General features: G+C 38.5%; 3 long non-coding RNA genes across 13 annotated transcripts in view; 2 read left to right on the forward strand and 1 right to left on the reverse strand.

Annotated features, from left to right (window-relative positions):
* The window catches only part of LOC146479723 (uncharacterized), a 199,417-nt gene that overhangs the window by 52,523 nt on the left and 126,362 nt on the right, over positions 1 to 20,532 (reverse strand). For 9 of the 11 annotated variants that reach the window (XR_014864888.1, XR_014864889.1, XR_014864887.1 and 6 more), the window contains one exon: positions 14,919 to 15,088. This is a non-coding gene — a long non-coding RNA (uncharacterized LOC146479723). Of the gene's footprint in view, positions 1 to 986; positions 1,162 to 2,467; positions 2,544 to 14,918; positions 15,089 to 20,532 lie in introns of those variants that run through there. The other 2 variants (XR_014864884.1, XR_014864883.1) reach the window with 2 other exon arrangements.
* LOC146479732 (uncharacterized) lies at positions 985 to 3,834 on the forward strand. Its single transcript, XR_014864879.1, has 5 exons — positions 985 to 1,098; positions 1,701 to 1,783; positions 2,718 to 2,757; positions 3,288 to 3,341; positions 3,652 to 3,834. It is a non-coding gene; the product is annotated as an uncharacterized LOC146479732 (long non-coding RNA).
* LOC146479733 (uncharacterized) lies at positions 15,209 to 17,085 on the forward strand. The gene is made up of 3 exons (XR_014864826.1): positions 15,209 to 15,596; positions 16,503 to 16,542; positions 17,025 to 17,085. It is a non-coding gene; the product is annotated as an uncharacterized LOC146479733 (long non-coding RNA).

The raw sequence follows: 20,532 nt of genomic DNA on the forward strand, positions 1-20,532 counted from the left end.
AAAAAAGCCTCGCAATATCCAGTCTACAATTGCCCAATGAACAGAATGTTGAATCAAAACGTACATAATTAAGACAAATTTAAGCCTGTACCAGAAGAACATTGTTTTAAAACCGGCCCCAAAAACGGAACCTAAAATACGAAACCATTGGCTATTAACTCATAATGTAGCTGTACTCGACTGCAAGCCGCGGAGTTACAGAAAATACAGGTTTCTTCGGCACGGATAAAGGTGGTCTTTTTATTCAAGAGTTTTAAAACCATATGAATCAGAACAGAATTGCGATTCAAATAACAAATCCCCAGTTCTTGTAGACATTTTATGTGTATTCAAATTAAAACAACCCATCCCACGAATAAGTTTTGAAGTTCGACCATAAACAATCTAATGGTTTGCGAGCGGCATAATTTTCCGCTTCAAGCTCAGTCATTAAAACCCGTAAGTAAAAATTTATTCCATAGTGCCATTTCTCAGCCAACTTAAGGCACAAACTACAACTTGACACCCGCAGCAAACCCAACTTAGGCACAAGATCTGAAGCAGTTTAAAACACTCAAGTGACGAGGGCAAAATGTGTCCTACAAACGAAGTTCATGTTACAATTTACACCCCCACAAATCTTGTTAGCGTGTGTTTCAAAATTTGATGGCCAACCGGAACCATTGACACCACCTACGCACACCCACGTGCGCAAACATTCACAAATAATAGAGAGATTAAGAATCGGGCTTTCGGCAAACGACAAACGTGGGGTTTGCCGTTTGCCGTAAACGTCATTCTTAACCTCTCTAATGCCCTAAAACTCGGGCGATCAAAACAATTGAATTAATCTTTGTTGTGGAATCATTGGGTCGAGGTACAGAAGCTATTTTTTGTTTGTGATGGGCAAAAGGCTAATTTGAATTTTACCATCACCATACCAGATCTCACGAGTTGCGATACCCTCACGAGCATTGGGTCATTGAGCTTATACGGACCTAAATTACCTGTGTTTTGATGTCATTTAGAGAGACAGTTCACATCATGGCGGCTAATGGACAAGGATTACCAAGTGCAGGCAACACATGCCTTCTCGGAAGCCAACAGCCGCATGGTCAGGTAAAAAGACGCATTTGTAAGTTGCACATAAATTACTTGTCAATCTGGCGAATCCTCCCAGACCTGTAAAAAACGCGATGTTGGAAATTAATTATTGGCTCTTTTATTACATTGCTCCAGAAACCAAGCGTTTTCTGGGCACCTAAATGACACTTAAAAGTGCTCCTTTAAACTGACTCAATGAAATACTTATGTTGGAAAAACATCGCCCTTGTACATACAACGTCGAACATCTCACGCCCTTGGACAATCTGATGTAAATCTCTCCTTTATTATAAACCTTCGTTAGGTAACTGTACCACATCAAACACGTGGTTACTATTAAAGTTTGGTTTTGGTGGTACCGCGAATTCCGTTAAATTGAAATTTCTGAGCTTCAATGTAGCATTGTAACTTCAAATTTTGTCTCACTGATGAAAATATCGGTTATGTTTTCAGAATACTCCGCAGATTCCAGCAACTGAATTACCAACGGCAACGGTGCCCACCGCTACAAACGCCTTTGAGGCAAGGACTTCTTCGCTAATGACGTCACGTCACGTTTTTCTTACTAAAATACAAAATTATCTTCTTTCGTTTCTTTCACATTATCGTGCCAATAGGACAACCCTCAACCTGGATACACACTTCAGGGAAAGAGACTACAGCAGTGTACAGAGCCTAGCAATGTTCATTGGCCAATCGCGTAAGTAGAGAAAATAAGGAGAAACAAGGATGCATTAAAAGCAGGTTCCCTAGCTACTGGAGAATCAGACTCTTCGTTTTATATGGGAACTAAAAGCAGCGACGACAACTACAAAAACATCTACGTCAAAACACAAAAGATTTACCGAGTAAAACAATAGCTGACTCCAACGAAGGAAAGCGAATTTCCCGTGGGCGTTGTGGTCCATGCAATATTTCCTCTCAACATATTTGATACATTGCTTTTCCGCACCTCTACAAAACAACGTCAAAATGGCCACAACCAAGGTATAACGGAGAAGATGAACATATGGCCCAAAGGCAAATTTTTCTTTCCATTTCTGTACTTGAACGCGGCCCCTAAGAATTCAGCTACTCAATATTTCAGCTACAAAATGCAAATTGGACGAGTAGGCATGCTTCGTGGGCGGTGCTGAATCTATCGTTTGTCAGTCGCATCTAACGCCGACTTAACAGAATACTAACTCGTATTTTCGATCTCAAAATTCAAGTTTGGTAGCAGTAAAACATTTTTAGTTCTTTGGTTTTGGGAACAGCGGTTAGGAGTGTTGGCGAAAAAAAGGTTTACGAATCGCAACACATTTCAAATGGCTGTTACCCATGTTCCAGGAGACAGAATACTAATGATGATCCGCATGTAACCAGGGATGGGCAAAACTCTTACTTTCAGCGCTTTTATCCAACAAACTAATCCATTAGGCCATCAGGATAACAGTAGTAAAAAAGACACATAAAATGATGAATTCGAACAGGAAAACATGAACAAAAAAATTATTATTCGTTGCGACGATCTACAAGTGGCGTTTCACAAGCAAATGAAAGTTCAACTTTCAAGAAGATTTGTTTTAAAACTGTTTGCCATGTACATGAAAATGTATGATTTCTGTGTTATAGCATTTTGTCTCCGTTTTTAGGACACCAGTCGTGCAAATGCTACTGCCACAAAGTATTCAGGTTAGTTGCTATAGTCATGAAAGCTGTGGAATTCACGAAGGGTCGTTTTATGTCAAAATTCGGAGTCGGGTTCATCTCCTTCAAGGGCAAGTTTTGCATACAAATTCAAAGAAAACCTTGGTAGGATCCGTGAAAGGCAAGGAGTAAGATAGAGCATCATAACAGCTATATTAAGAGAAATGATAACTGGAAGTTAATGTGAGAAGAGTTAGATAACAGAAAGAAATGGCCGTATAAACCAACGTGGTTTGGGGCAGATAAAAATTTACATGGGAAAAGTGATTTTAGCTCTCTAACCATTTTTCACGAGAACAGCCTCCTTCATGTACTCATCGGACCAAAACTTCACACAATGACAAACTGCTGCAAGATCTTAATACAAAGTTTCCTTTTATACGCGACAAAAGTGAATGGTAGTCAGGTCTAGCATTACAGTTAATGGATAGCAATATAACACTGGACATTTTCGATCCGGTGGGACACACCCAGGTAGATAAAAGGCTAATGAGGCGATATTCCTTCCTCCTTAGTACCGTTATACTGACAGAGGCTTACCGGTGAAACAGTATTCAGAACCAAACTGAGTAAGTAACGTTACATTAGCACCGGGTTAATACATGTCAATTACTCTGGTATATTATGCGTTGTCAAGGACGGTGCCTACTAACGAATAAGTATTTTTGTGTGGTTTATGACTTTGCGGGGAAAGCAGATTTCAGAAAGAGCAATTAAAACCCAAAATGAAAATTGGGGGTAACCAACCATTTTTCAGAGATAATTAAGCAAAAATGTAATTTTTCAGAGATAATTAAGCAAAAATGTATTCCAAAAAACATTTGTGCCTGCCTTCAACATGTTGAACTGAGTTCACGTAACGTACTTTTTTTTTCTTAGGTAATCATCCCTACCCTGTGGACACAGATTTATCGAAGATCTTTGGCCTGAAGAAATTCTCTTTGGTTTAATTTTTGTGAAAAGAATGAAGTTGTAACAGTGTTTTGGCATGTTGAAAATTTATCAATTGGTATTTCAAATACAAATTTGTGTACAAAGTAACTCGTTTATAAGAAAAGGAAAAGCAAGAATAATATTATATAAATTATTTAATTTTAAAAATGCGAGTTTGTATGACATTTATAAAACTAGGAATTCTGAGCAATAAATAAAAGAAAAATTACATAATAAAGTTGACAAAACATTGCTTGGTTTTTGTTTGTTGATATTCCTACATGGGTCAGCGGCCATGGTATATGAGCTATTATATCATGCCCGAGAAATACAGACCATTAAATTGTGTCTGGTTGTTCTTGCAAAGAGAAATTAGCAACTTCTGCAAATATTTTTTTACGCTTCTTGGATATGAGATGATAGATAGCCAACTCAGCGCTTGGAATTATTGTTAAATATAATCACAGCTCTTCCAACCTGCGTGTGATGCCCTAAGCACTGACGATCTCTAAAACTCAAGTTGGGAGGGGAGCCCTATTTTTGAAAGTTCTGCAATCCGTGCTTGAATCTGCAGTGACTATCAACCGGTGAGAACAAAGCGTTTCTCGCAATTCACTCTCTGGAGTGATAACAGAAAATGACTATTTCTGACGGCATGGATTAACGGTATCTGCATATACTAACAGTAGCTACAATCAGCAAAAATATCTCTATCCGGGCAGGGTTCTTGGGCAAGACACCAACTTGTCCCCTCTCTGTCTTCCATATGTTGATAGACAAACCACCTTGAACATTTTCATACGATTTCAATCTTAGCAGAGTATTAAAATAAAGAAAATGTCGCATAAATTTACTAAATTATTTAAATTAATGGCGCACTAGCTTACTGTAGAATTTAAATCACCCGGGAAAGTCGTGCTTTGCCAATAACAGTATGATCATGATGTTAAACGCACTGGATATTTTAAACAAGGAAGTCATGATCTGATAACGCTGGTGGTCAACTTACCTTTCATAGTACGTTGTCGGGTTGGTTTCATAAAGAACTTTACCGTCATAACGAAGCGTTTCCATTGTTCGGGCCAGTGGTATTCTACTCGATAGTTTTTGATATCAGAAAGATTGAAATTCAAAGGTACCACGTTCAGAAACCTAAGATATTGTAGCTTGCGTTATATGCGAAGGTTCCGGGAAAGTCGTGTTGATATTTTCCCGTCACCTGATTGGCAGTCTTCTGTTGTCATAGTGATCGCGCATTGTCGTTCATAAAAATGTTTCCACGAAACATTAATTTACATCTGTATTACCAACTTAAGAGACGTTTCTGAGAAAAACAATTGAATCAATTGTCATACCTGAATACAAATATATGAAAAATACATTTGAATTACGGGTGACCGATTAAATAGAAGAAAGACTTTCGCAGTATTTACGTAAGAATTTTGCATATTGAAAATAGACGGCTCAAGACTCAAGCAGGTGAGAGGCTGAGAAGTTGGCATGTTCATCATGTAATGTCCCAGCTATGGTCCCAGTCATCTTCTCTATTCTTGTATAATAATAAGTGGCTGGCGACTCACGGGGAGGAGGAAAATACCCTTTACGTCATAGCCACTTTCAGTGTTCCGAGTATAGCAGAGAATAGCGACCGTCGTTACCTGTCGAAACGTCAAACGTCTACCACCACTAGCATAAAACGGTTAAAAACGAGCTAGCTCGTTAACCTGTTAACTGATTCAAGCTGTTAACTAATTCAAATAACTTCTGGTAGTTTTGTTCGCAAGGCGTGAATTTAAAAACCGTCGATTTATCGATCTCGGGTTAAATTCTGGATGTTCCCCCACATCAGCCTGAAGATAAATAAATAAATAAACAATATTTATCACCGGTGCATATCATTTTGCCGTGTGATTTACCGTTAGCTCAGTTTATTTCGTGCACAAACATTTTATCGCTCAGCGCTATTTCTCAGCCAACTGTTAAGCATCAACATAAGATCGGTGGAAAACCACGGAAAGCCGCTTCAAAAATTTAATACGAAAACAAATGATGCTTGACTATAAACAAATAATCCCTATTCACATCGCGCTTAACTGCTAACTATGGTCCGCCGCCAACACGCACAAAATTGTCTTATGTACATTGAATTATGCTTGAAAGGCAGAAAATACAGAAGGCATACCCTTTGAAAGAGATCAAAAGTCATCAAATCCAACAAAGACCGAAAATCAAAAGCGCCCTACAATTCGCACCAAACAATGCCTCTAAATATTTGTGGTTGATTTACCACGCGTGCGGCTCACTATTTTAAAGAGATAGGTCATCATAAAGTGATAATATGACCATTACCGTAGATTGCATCTACCTGTGAACGCACGCACGCAAAACATGTTTTCACGTGACGTCAAACGTCTGAGTTTCAGGTGTCAAACTTTGAAGTTTTCCCGCCCAAATGTGAAGTTTTATTTTTGACACTGATCAGTGCCACTGCTCAAGTTAAGATGTTTTCAATCAACAACAAAGGACGAAATTATCAGAAAGGCGTCCCACTTTCAAGCGATTTACGTAATCGAGTGAAAGAACTTGCGCAGGGTTATTGTTTTTCAGAAGTTGGGCGGAGATTACGCATCAGCAAGGGTGCAGTTTCAAAAATCGTTGACTGGAAACACGGCTCCCAAACAGTCGAATTACGTTCGAACAGTTCCTAGGTGTACTTTCCAAGACTCTATTCTGTTGGAGACCATGGTGCAAGCAAGTGTTTCGTCCTCTCTTAACCCTTTGACTCCTGTCGTGTTTCCATAGGTTTTGCAGAAATTGAATTCTTCCAAGGCCGTTAAAATTCACCAAAATGCGCAGTAGATAAAGAAATATAGTTGGCTTCCATAATTGACTGCATATCAAATTGGAATGATTAAACAAATATTTTCTGACGTAAAATAATATGGTGACCTACTAATCATTTGCCGAAAAAACACACTTGAACGCAAAAATTGCTAAAATTCACGGCATTTTGATGAAGACCTTTGGTATATCAAATTGCAACCCGCTCATGCAAATTTTCTTTGTTTACGCATAGGTCGCTTTCGTATATATGAATTGACAAAGACACAAAAATCAACAAAAAGCTTTTCCAGCAAAACATTTTATTGAAATAAACAATATATTTGCTATTGGAGGCAAAAAATCTTTCAGTTTTTTGCGTGCGTGCAAACACGCACGTAAAATTTGAAGACACTCCGTGTTTGTTCAAAGCGATCACTCGCAGTAAATTCGGGCACGTTTGCGATGAACATTACAGAAGTTACAGGATTGTGGTTCAAATCATCACTTAAACTATTTGTAGAAAGCAAATCAACAGCGGAAAACATCATTTACCGTGTTGTCGCCATTGTCCTGGTCTTGTAAAGTCCGTTTGAAGCCCGAGGTTCGGATTTTGAGGCGTATTGTGATTCGGTGGCGGTGTGGAAATTGCGCTCGCTGTTGACGTAAAACCATTGCTTCGTAATTCACCAGCATATATCAATAAGTCTTCATCCACGTCTCTGAGAAAGTCCTCGATACTTTTTCGGCTCTCCATATCAGTGAAGAGATTTTTGCTGATTTCTTGACCACGCTGACAGTGAACGGTCAAGAGAACAGAGTGAACCACGAGAACACCCATGCTACTGAGAGAACTTCACATTTGGGCGGGAAAACTTCAAAGTTTGACACATGAAACTCAGACGTTTGACATCACGTGAAAACATGTTTTGCGCGCTTGCGTTCACGGGTAGATGCAATTTTGACAATATGCCAAAGAAATTAGGTTCCATGGCACACTTTCGACGACTTAAGGCAACACCCACGCCGTTCATGTGCGAATTCGCCAAGGAACATTTCGCTTAAAGCCGCACAAGGGACAAGTAACATCTTCTGAGGTGAGAATTCATTTAACATGTGGCATGGCTAATTTCGACGCACCTCACTAGGCGAAAGCGTGTAATAGTCTTAAATTTCTCGGTCGTTAGAGACAAGCTCAAGATAGCAACAAATAACCGAGGCAGCCGTTTACTTCCTAGTCGATGACTAGAATAATGTCTAAACGTTGAGAAAAGAGGGAGAAAAGACTAAGCTTTTGCTCAAGGAAAATCGATTTGAGGCCCCGACGAGGGAAAATAAATCTTTTGACAGAACATGGACATGCGGCTATCACAGACGCCAAAATCGATTTCACAAATTCGCGTTTTCGGTGCCAATAGCGGAGTTTTTTTTCAGTTCCCTCCATTCTATATAAGCTTAAGTCTCCTTTTAAAACTACTCGTTTTGAAAAGAAAACATTAAAATTTCATGTATATTGAACTGAAGATACAGCTAAGGTATAGATGCTGTTCGCGCAAACAATATTTATTGCCGGTGTGTATGTATCATTTCGCCGTGTGGTCATGCTTTCACGTTGCCCTTAATTCGGTTTATTTCGAGCGCAAACATTTTATCGTTTAGTGCCATTTCTCAGCCAACTGTGAAGATTCAACATAGATCGGCGGAAACCATGATTAATATTAAGATATTCAATTTGAAAACAAATGATGTTATATTAACGCTATTCACAATCGACTCCAACAGGTACAAAATTGTACTAATGTAAGGGCAGACAATACAAAAGGCGTCAATTTTAGAGGAGATCAAAACTCACCAAATCCTACAAAGACCGAAATTTAAAAGCGTGAAAATTTACGAGGACTTTGAATGCGAAAGTGTGGCTTCATCTAAAACTCAATAAATACGGCACTCGACTATTGTTACGGCGATACAGATCAACAACTCCGGCAAACAAAGTCTTGTCGCGCCGCTAACAGTATATTGAAAAGCAATCGCGCCCCGCATCCACCAAACAATGCGTGTCTAAATAAACTTAACTATGTGATCAATATACCACGCGCGTGACCTTTTATTTTAAAGTGATTAGCTCGTATTTGCAAGGCTATTATTGCTTTGCTCCACAGGTAGCCCTTCTTCTTCGCATTTTTAATAATTTCCCACCTATTATTCTAAGCTAAAGATATAAAAAGACCACACCAGTTAAATTCCAATCCGTTAGCCTCCTTGACTCGTAACTGTCAAAATATTGTTGAAATTTACATAAAGTAAAATTGATAAATTCAATTTCAATTAAAGCTGTCTGCTTCGACAGCTTTGTTTTTGTTCTTCATCACAACATAATTTCGAGTAAAGTACCGCTAAGAATTGCTGATTTCAAATTTTCGGGTTATAATGGAGCGACTCTTTGCCAAACGGCAGTCACGGGAAAGATGTAATCAAGACCCGCCTACAGGGACTTATCATTTTAAAATCAGTCGCTATTTGTCGGCCGACCGACAAGTGTGCAAGGGCAAAGGAGGCAATTAAAAAACCCAAACCTCGCTTTAAAGCACTTGTGCGACAGATAATCTGTAAAAGGTACGAGAATAATTACCAAAGCAAAGTTATTTCCTCTATTATCATCCTTTGTTTTGAACGACACTTTCAAAGGAAACACCTGTAGCAAAACAAGTTAAACCAGCTTATTAAAACGAAATATAGCCGTTTTAAATACGCCTTCATTAGCGCTGCGCAAAATAACCGCTCCTACACAGACCAAACAGCACCAAAACATCAACACTCTCACGCAGTGAACTTTTCTGAATGGTAGGCAAACCCCAAACAATTGTACAATGCTTTTGTTATTAATTTTTGCGGCTTTCCCTTTAAGGCACGAAGCTTTCTGCCTTTGGTCGTGAAAAATCGAAACGAGACTGGATTATAATTTTTTCACGAGAACAGCTAATTGATCAAAAACAAGATAATACACCCTTTAAGCCCTAACAGTGATCAGCATCAAATTTCTCCTCGTAATATCAATGCTTATACAACCCATGAAGTCATGAGAATCAAGGACATGATCACCCAAGATTAATTTTCTTGATATTCTTATAACTTCTCCCCAGTACTTTTATAAGAAAAGTATGGAGACAAGATTGGAGAATTTGTTCTTTGATAACAGGGGTTAAAGGGTTTATGACAGAGTTGCGAAGCACAAGCGTGGGCACACACGTGGGTAAAGAAAATGCCTACTTTTCTCCATGAATGAAAATCAGGACAGGATTTTACTCTTCGACAGGCGTTGTAGCCTCACAAACGTGCTTACTATCTCACGATTGATGTGTTATTGAGTATAATTTTGCCGAATTTCACAGAAAAAAAATCAACTAAGAAAACTCTATGGCGAAGCCATAACATCTCACAAATTTCAGCTTTTAAATTAAAACTTTATGCCTGAGCAGGTAATTTAGCGCCATTTGTGCGTGAATTCTTTACGGTGCGAATTGCTTGGACAAAGGGCGAAGCCGCTAGCCGCAACATCCTAAAAACAACATCAGCTTTTGAAATCCAGCAGGGTTGGTAATTGACCTCGTTAGGTCTCTGTTATTAATAACTTCAATCATTGGTCCACTGCCTATTGACGGGTAAAGGATATAACCGCCGATGACGCACAAAACGGAAATAGTTTTTTTTTTTAAATATTTCATGATTGTTTTGGATCACTCCCTGGAACAGCGCACATTTACAACTACGCACTTTACTAACCGCACACAGCAATAATAATAAGACAAGCACCGTTATTTTAAAGTTCCTACTAAAGCAACGGAAATGGGAATGAACGAACTTATTTTCACGCTCAACATACAACACATACGGTTAAGGTCAAATCCTATTACAATCAGGATTTTAAAAAAAATCATTGTTCTCGTTTCCTTGCAAAAGCCCTCATTGATAGTACGGGTATTAAATATCTTCACCAAGCACCAGCGTATCAGTGTTTTAGATGCTTAGTTTATTCAACTCCCTTCATTACGGACAGTCTCGGGACCGCGAGTCCGTATCCTTAGTGTTAAATGAGAGTTATCCCAGGGGCACTGTGATCATTGCGAAAAGTCTGGATCCGACCTTTCGGTTTGTTTGCACGTTAGTCACAAATTGTTACGTACAGCCCCCCATCTCTCACGTATAGGCATATTTGGGACTATATCTGACTATTATGGGTGAGCATGCTATTGGCACTGTTTTCTGTAACTTATATTTTTGCCGGGGATTTAGCTGCTGTCCGTGTTATCAGGGTGTCCGTTATAGCGAGGTGTCAGCAAGGCGAGAGTTGACTACAATCATCTAGGAAGTGACCTCACCATATAAGACAATCCTGATTATTCAGAATCTTGATATTGTGCGCGTATAAGGATTCGACCAGCCGGTCGTACGTTCTTACAGCAAATCGCCAACAAAGGTAACGCAAAAACCTTCTTAGCTGACTCTTAGAACACTTCTATTATTTGAAGTATGCTCTTGAGCTTTCTAAGATCATTACGAGCAATTTATCTCACGAGACTTCAGACAGCTTTCTCGCCACTCACCATGCTTTGCAATCGAAACGCTGTCTATTTTATCGACGCCTTCTAAATTTTCGAGAACGATACCGTCATCACAAAATGAGAAAAAAAGAAAGCCACAAGCAAAAAGACCGGCAATCATTTTGATGGAAACTAGCAGATATTCTCTGGTAGTGTCCGTGCTAGACCTGACTCAAGTCGTCTGCTTATGCGCCAAAAGAGTGACCTGTCCACTTGCTACAACAGCCTGTTTATTTACCTTCTCGGTAACAGCAGCCGAAGTTCGCCAATTTTTGTTGTCTCGCTCTAACCGGTGAAGGATTATTTTACTCATGAACGTAGTTAAATCAAAGAAACAATATTTCGCTTTTCTGATTCCATAAATCAAGCGTAATTTTCTTTGATTCTAACGAAAAGCTTTGGCGTTTTCTTATTTAGGAAATGGACAACTGACGAAGCCTTAAGATCAAATTTAATTTGTCATAGGTTTAATACTCGTTACGAAAATGGGCGGCTTTTACCGATTACACCCGGAGCTCTGTAAAGAAAATATTTAACTTTTCGATACATAACAAATAAACTGGCAAACCATAGCCCTCTTCGATTAAGGTTCACCAACACCTGAAGGAAGGCAACCCGGGCGCCAGGAAACCAAACAACAATTTTCGGGATAAAACTTTATAATATAAGATAAACAATTTGTTATAACACTGTGAACGTGGTTGCATAAAGAGCCATAAAGCATTTCCGTAACTACTACACATGCTGTTTCAAATAATTACAGCGTCATGTAAAGAGCGATTTGCCAAATAAGGACATCAAGAAACGCAGTCGATGAACGAAGACCACGCCATAGACTCTGTTTAACAATCCACTTTACATGATAATTATAAAATGGCGTGCTAAGCCACGATTAGCCTTTCACAGTCATGTGATACTGTGTCAGACTATCATAACAACCGATTATATTGCTTTCAACTGCGGTCGATCCCGCCTTTAGGGAAAATGAAATAAATAACCTTCCAAGCTATGTTGTCGAAAAGGTCATGTTTATAGCGGCAACACACACACAAAAACAATATGCCAAAGTAATACAATTTTGTCATGGTGAAGAATCGTGGCAATAATGATCACACCGTGCTTGTTTGCTAATAAAATTAGCAGCCACGTGAACCTCGCACCTACTTGACTTGAACAACTTATATACTTCTGCAGTAATTTGTAGATTTGTGAGGCGAGAGAAGAAATTAAATTGAACCAGCTGCATTTCGAATGTTCACACGTCGCACTTGGCCTATCTTCAAATCTACGGATAATCGCCCAGACACCTCACCGATATCCAGTGGTCGTCTACTTCCAAAAAATATTAAAATAACCACAACAGCAGTATGGATTTGCTCTTTTTTAAAACGGAAATGGTTATTTGATCTTTCACCCCGTGTTTTCCCAACGTTGTTTTGGGTCACTTAATTTACGTACACCAAAACTTGCGATGGATTTAATTAACGTTCCAGTCAGAACATTTTTTTTTTCATTTCATTTCATGCAGGTACCGCCGATTCCAGAAAATAACTTAAAATAACATGCACCTTCGAAGAAAGCAGACATCCCTTTTTCAATTACACTTAAATTTTTTTAACAATATTGAAGTTCGAATGAGGCCTTTAACTACTGTTAAAATTAAAGGTTAAAAAATCCAAGCTCTTGCCAATCAACGGCATAATCAGGGATATGGAAAATATTTCCGCGTACAGGGGAAAAAGAACACCTGGAATCCGGAAATATGTTTCTTAGAACGGAAAAGGAAAAATTTTATAGTGAAATATATGACTTGGGGTAAAAACTATGGAATAAAACTATTTTAAAAAACACTCGTTGGCATTCTAAAAAAACGACGCAATGTTTTATGGGATTGAGAGAGAACGCGAGAGACATGTTTTGCGTCAAGGCGTATACATGTACCAATGGCCGACTCTCCAATTACGAAGCGGCAAGTTATCTGAGTGCACACTTTCTTCCTCTTTTGTTTCACCCAGTTTCCGGATACCTCGTCTCGACTTGTTTTGAAAAACGCTGTTAAATTTTTCGGAAAACATGGATGACTCTCACGCAGTGAACATTTTTCTGAATGGTAGGCAAGCCCAAAACAATTGTACAATGCTTTTGTTATAATGGAAGCTTACGACATTTTTTTTCGACTTCATCGCAAAGCTAGACTGGGTATTCTAAAACTATACAATCACAGGGCCATGCTGCTTTTAAAGTGCAACGAACTCAAGTAAACGTGACCTGTGATTGGCTGATAAAAATTTGGGTGGCCCCGGTTGAGTTCGTTGCACTGTAAGTAATGCTTTTTTGCCTATAAAGGAAAAGACACAAGTCTGACGCAATAATTGCTAACAACCAATACCAGTGAAATTGAAATTCTCTGCTGCAAATAGATACCCACTGTTCAATGAAAACACTTCATACATAGAATTCCTTTGATTTTTGTATATTGTGGCTGAATAAGTTTGCATTTGACTTCAAAACTGGTCTTGGTACGCTTCACAGTGCTTTAAAGTACTTAAAAATTAAAAAAATTAATGTTGGTCAAAAAAGGGTCCAAAATTTGGTCCAAAAAATGGTCCAATGTTCCAGTTTAGACAATAAACAATCTATTCGTTCGCGAGCGGTATAGTTTTCCGCTTTAAGTTCAGTCATGAAATGTTATTTAATATTTATTCCATTATTTCGCAGCCAAGTCACGGCTCAAGCTACAACTTTGAACCCGCAGTAAACCCAGATAAAGCACAAAATCTGAATCAGTTTAAGAAAATCTACCGGGAATCAGCATGACGATCGTTTAACGCCTACGTGTCCTTACATGTACCAACAAACAAACTGGCAAAAGACCACTTTTACACAAAGAACATAATACCAAAGGCGTGAACAGAAGAGTTACGAGGTCTACAGTGCCTAAAAAATCTGAATCCGCTTTTAATGACCAGGCAAACGGTTTTCAAAATTTCATCATTTTTAGAAAGTGCTTAGAGATAAGGCTAAAGGGAAGGCGCCTGCTTCTGTAATTTCGACAATCATCACATTTTCGCAAATTGAGAAATTTAAAAAATCGCACGTAATTTGCGGTTCGTGACTGAAAGGTATCTGGAAGTACAAAAACGCTGAATTGAGTATTTTAGAGTAAAATATAAGTTTGCACAATAAAAAAGAGAGGTGGCTTTCAAGCCGTGGGTTAATTATCAATTATCATTGTTTGTCACAGAATCCTCTTTACTGCCGTATTTTTTTTAATTACAGAGTACTATCAAACATATTTCGCTGGCAAATTAATAAACTATTTAAGGCTTAAGTCCTTATAAAAACATTCAAAAGAACACCTGACGTGGTGTTTATGGAATTTCAAGAAAGCCACGTCAAGCGACGGGGACAACATGTGTCCTTCAAACGACTTTCATACGTTGCAATTCGCACCGGCCCCCACAAAACTTGCTAGCGTAAAATTTTATGGTCAATTACGAAACGGCTTCGCACACCCACGCACGACAAAACACAAATAAATGTCCTGCCGAAATTCTGGCGGTCAACACACCGGACATCACTGATCTATTTCGAGTTCACAAAACTTTCACTGACTAACCAAAAAAAAAAAGTCTTCCTAAATGTCTAGTGGAATCATGGAGTGGAGGTATAAATCAATGATATTTTATTTTGTCTAAAATGTTAATTTGAGTTTTGCCACCAGCCTCAACGAACTTTTGCCACCAGCTTCAACGAACTTTTTAAGAACTTCTATGTTTATTGAAAGCTTACCTGTGTTTTGTTGTTGCTTAGAGAAACAGTTCAAGGCATGGAAGCTAATGGACAGCAATTACCAAGTTCAGGCCACACTTGCTCTCTGGGAAGTCAAGCAACGTGTGATCAGGTAAGTCGCATTTACATTGTATGTGAATTGCTTGCCAAACTGGGGAATCCACTCATACCTGTAAAAAAAAGGAAATTGAAAATTTAGTTCCTCTTTTATTAATACGACCTAAATGACACTTTAGCACTACCCTTTTAAATCTCAAGCCCTTAGACAATATGATGCAAATCTGTCTTTTCTTATTACCTCCATGAAGTAATTGTACAGCATAAGTAGTTACTTTTATAACTTGAAACCTTGGTTTTGCTAGTGCCGAATTTCGTTACATTACCATTTTCTGAGCATTGCAACTTCAAAGTTTGTCTCACGAAACTGATCTTTTGTTTTCAGAACAATACGCAGATTCAACCAAATGAATTACTAACTACAACGGCGCCCGCCACTACGAACGGCATTGAGGCAAGGAATTTCTTTCTAAACTACAAATCCTTTTCTTTCATCTTAACTGGACTGCCAATCACCATAACATTATCTTCATAACAGGAAACACCACAACCTGGATACACACTGCTGGGAAAGAGGCTTCTGCAGTGTACAGAACCCAGCAATGTTCATTGGCCAATCGCGTAAGTACACAAAATAAGTAAGGAGCCACAAGGATGGATTAAAAGCAGGTTCCCTAGCGACTGGGAAACCAGATTCTTTGTTTAACTTCGGAACTTAAGCAGCGACGGAAACTACGAAAACAACAACGTCGAAACACAAAAAATTAACCGAGTAAAACAATAGCTGACTCCAACGAAATTACTTGAAGGAATGCGAATTTCCCGTGGGCGTTGTGGTTCATGCAAGCAAAATCAAGATATTTGCTCTCAACATATTTTGATACATTGCTTTTCCGCCCTCTAAAAAAAGGCGTAGGCACGCGAATGTAATTTTTAAGTGACGTCTTCGTGGGCGGTGTGAAGCAAGAAAAAGTTGTTTTTGATTTTGTACTCATCTATCAAACTCGATTGTCAGTTCCTTCGAACGCCGACATAACGGAATACTAACGATCCCAAAATTCAAGTTTGGTAGCGACGTAACATTTTGATTATTTGGTTTCGCGAAAAGGCCGGGAGAGGAGGGTGGGGCCAAAAGAGTTTAAGAATCGCAACACATCGCTGTCACCCATGTTCCAGGAGCAAGGATACTGTCAATATTATTGATGATGCGTATGTAACCAGGGATGCCTTGGTGCTTATAAAAAGCGAGCGAAACGCGTACTTTCAGCGATTTTACGCCACAAACTGACACCATCAGGATAGCACCATTAAATAAGAAAAAGAAAATGATGAATTCGAACAGATGGCTTCTTTGAAAACCTAAATAGGAAAACGTGGACTTAAGAAATTCTGCGTTGCAACGATCTTCAAGTAGCTTTTCACAAGCACATGAAAGTTCAACTGTCACCAGGATGATTTGTTTTGAAAACTTTTATAGGTGAAAAATGCTTCATTTATGCGTTAATAGCATTTTGTCTTCGTTTTTAGGGCACCAGCCCTGCAAATGCTACTGCCACAGAGTATTCAGGTTAGTTGCTATAGTCAAGAAATCTGTCAAAATTCGAAGTCGTGTTCATCTCCTTCAAGGTCGAGTTTGGCATACGAATTCAAAGAAAACCATGGTAGGATCCGTAAAAGGCAAGGGAGTAGGATAGAGCATCATAAAAACTATATTGGAAAGTTAATATGAGAAGAGTTAGATAACAGAAAAACATGGAGGTATAAACCAAACTGGTTTGGAGCAAAGAAAACTTTGTATGGGAAAAGTGACTCCAACCATTTTTCACGAAAACAGCCTTCTTCATGTGCTCACCGGACCAAAACTTCACACAACGACAAACTGTTGCAAAATCTTAATCCAAAGTTTTCTTTTATACGGGACAAAAGTGAATGGTAGTCAGGTCTAGCATTACAGTTAATGGATAGCAATATAACACTGGACATTTTCAATCTGGTGGGACACATCCAGGTAGATACAAGGCTAATGAGGCGATATTCCTTCCTCCTTAGTACCGTTATACTGATAGAGGCTTACCGGTGAAACAGTGTTCAGAACCAAACTGAGTAAGTAAGGTTAAATTAGCAACTGGGTAAATACATGTCAATATTACTCTGGTATATTATGCGTTGTTAAGGACCGTGCCTACTAACGAAGAAGTATTTTTGCGTGGTTTATAACTTTGCGCGGAAAGCAGATCTCAGAAAGGGCAATTAAAATCCAAAATGAAAATTGGGGGTAACCAACCATTTTTCAGATATAATTAAGCAAAAATGTATTCCAAAAAACATTTGTGCCTGTCTTCAACATGTTGAACTGAGTTCACGTAATGTACTTTTTTTTTTCTTAGGTAATTATCCCTACCCTGTGGACACTGATTTATCGAAGATCTTTGGCCTGAAGAAATTGTCTCTGCTTGAATTTTTGTGAAAAGAATGAAGTTGTAACAGTGTTTTGGCAGGTTAAAAATTTATCAATTGGTATTCCAAATACAAATTTGTGTACAAAGTACCTCGTTTATAAGAAAAGGAAACGCAAGAATAATGTTATATAAATTATTTAATTTTAAAAATGCGAGTTTGTATGACATATATAAAACTAGGAATTCTGAGCAATAAATAAAAGAAAAATTATATAATAAAGTTGACAAAACATTGCGTTGTGTTCAGTTTGTTGATATTCCTACATGGGTCAGCGGCCATGGTATATGAGCCATTATATCTTGCCCGAGAAATACAGATCATTAAATTGTGTCTGGTTGTTCTTGCAAAGAGAAATTAGCAACATCTGCAAATACATTTTTACGCTTCTTGGATATGAGATGATAGATAGCCAACTCGGCGCTTGGAATAATTGTTAAATATATATTCACAGCTCTTCCAACCTGCGTGTGCTGCTCTAAGCACTGACGATCGCTACAACTCAAGTTGGAAGGGAAGCACTATTTTTAAAAAAAGTTCTGCAATCCGTGCTTGAATCTGCAGTGACTATCAACCGGTGAGAACAAAGCGTTTTTGGCGATTCACTCTCTGGAGTGATAACAGAAAATGACTATTTCTGACGGCATGGATTAACGGTATCTGAATATACTAACAGTGGCTACAATCAGCAAAAACATCTCAATCCAGGCAGGGTTCTTGTGCAAGACACCAACTTGTCCCCTTCCTATCTTCCATATGTTGATAGACAAACCACTGAACCTTGAAAATTTTTTCATACGATATCAATCTTAGCCGAGTATTAGAATGAAAAAACAAATGTCACACAAATTTACTGAATTATTTAAATTAATGGTGCACTAGCTTACTGTAGAATTTAAATCACCCGGGAAAGTCGTGCTTTGCCAATAACAGTATGATCATGATGTTAAATGCACTGGATATTTTAAACAAGGAAGTCATGATAACACTAGTGGTCAACTTACCTTTCATAGAACGTTGTCAGGTTTGGTTTCATAAGACTTTACCGTCATTACGAAGTGTTTCCATTGTTCGGGCCAGTGGTATTCTACTCGATAGTTTTTGATGACAGAAAGATTGAAATTCAAAGGTACCACGTTCAGAAACCTAAGATATTGTAGCTTACTCTTGATATGCGTTGTAAGCGACGTTCCGAGAAAGTTTGTGTTGATATTTTGCCTTCACCTGATTGGCTGAGTTTTCTGTTGTCAATTTGTCATCATGTTTCCACGAAACATCTATTTACATCTGAATGGCTCACTACATAAACTTTTCCGAGAAAAACAGCCGAGTTTAAAGTTAAACTTTGCTTTTGGCTCACACATGTCATTAGGACGTTTCCACGAAACATTAATTTACATCTGTATTCTTTACTACAGTGACGTTTCCGAGAAAAACAATTGCGTTAATTGTTATACCGAAATACGAATAAATAAAAAATATATTTGAACTGCGGGTGACAGACTAAATAAATAAAAGACTTTCGCAGTATTTACGTAAGAATAGACGGCCCAAGACTCAAGCAGGTAAGAGGCTGAGAAGTTGGCATGTTCAATTGAAAATGTAATGTCCCAGCTATGGTCCCAGTCATCTTTCCTTTTCTTGAAAAATATTAAGTGGCTGGCGGCTCATGGAAAGGAAGAAAATACCCTTTACGTCATAGCCAATTTCGGTGTTACGTGCATAGCAAAAAATAGCGACCGCCGCTATCTGTCGTAACGTCAAATTAACTACGACCACTAACCTAAAACGGTTGATAAATGTGCTACCTGTTAACTTTGCACGGCTCTTAGGAAAATTCAAATAACTTTCGGTAGTTTTGTTCGCAAGGCGTGAATTTCAAAACCGTCAATTTATCGATCTCGGATTAAATTCTTGATGTTCCCCCATGTCAGACTGAAGATAAATAAACCTTCCTTCATTGCCCGAAGTCGAGCTCAACCCTAAGTAAATCAGTCGTGAATACACTTAAGACTGAAGATAGTCGCTATGCACGTAACATTGAAAGTGGATGTCACAATCAAGTCGATCGCCGCATTATGTTACTTTGAATACACTTCTGATACACTTACTTATTTATTTACCGGGTAGGTCTCTCACTCAATACTGACATTTTAAACTGCTCTAAAAAAAAAAAAAAACTCTTCATTCGAAAAATTCAGTAACAAAACAATGCAAAGTTTATGATTTATTATTTTCTGACTACCACAGACTTGTGGAGCAAGAGGATACCTGGATCCTTTCTGCTTCTACTGCTTTCTTCACCTATTAGTTTGCCATATTACAAATGACTTAAAAGGCTAAGGCTCACCGTTTGCGTCTTTTCTTTTAGCTATTTCAAATAGAAAGGAGTTTGGGCTACCACAATTGCGATACGTTGCAAAAGAGCAGCAAAAGGTGGTTAAAAAATTCCAAAATCGCACAAAGCTGAGAGTGGTAGATTTTATTTTAGCTACTCATAACAGAAATAATGGGAGATCTTAGGAAAACTCGCTTAACAAACCGGCGTATTGTTTTTCTTTTCTCTTTTTCTTTCACAGAAACAAATAGCATGGATTGGCAATGCCGTTTTCAAACACACCTAAATATGCTCAGCCTATGTTATGGGCCGGTTTTCCTTCATAGGATGAGAATCTTTATACAAAGGCTAACAGAGCGGAGAAATGACAGGCATTTGAGGAACAAGCGCCATTTTGTAGAAGAACTGAGAGTAAGAGAAATCTCTTGACCGCTTTGAACCCTCATGACTCGCCGCCGGTTACGAACACGAAAAGTACAAGTTGTAATATTTCGGAAGGTGAGGACTAATTTAGTCGATGAAATTCATTACCCTGGAATACGACTCAACTTAGTCAAGAACCGAATCTACAATCTATGGACTTGTAGCCTACATACCATTCAACGGAATGTTTACGTTCTTGAACATTGCTCGTGTGAAATTATTAAGCTTAGCCTGGTTTATCGAAGAGTGAAATACGACGTGTCAAAAGAGCCAGAAAAAATCAACAGTCTCAAAAACTGAACAGCTGAAGGAAGATATACGCCTTCTTCGGTATAAGCA

This window comes from Pavona decussata, unplaced genomic scaffold (genome assembly GCF_977016875.1).
Source record: "Pavona decussata unplaced genomic scaffold, jaPavDecu1.1 SCAFFOLD_58, whole genome shotgun sequence".
Classification (NCBI taxonomy): Eukaryota; Metazoa; Cnidaria; class Anthozoa; order Scleractinia; family Agariciidae; genus Pavona; species Pavona decussata.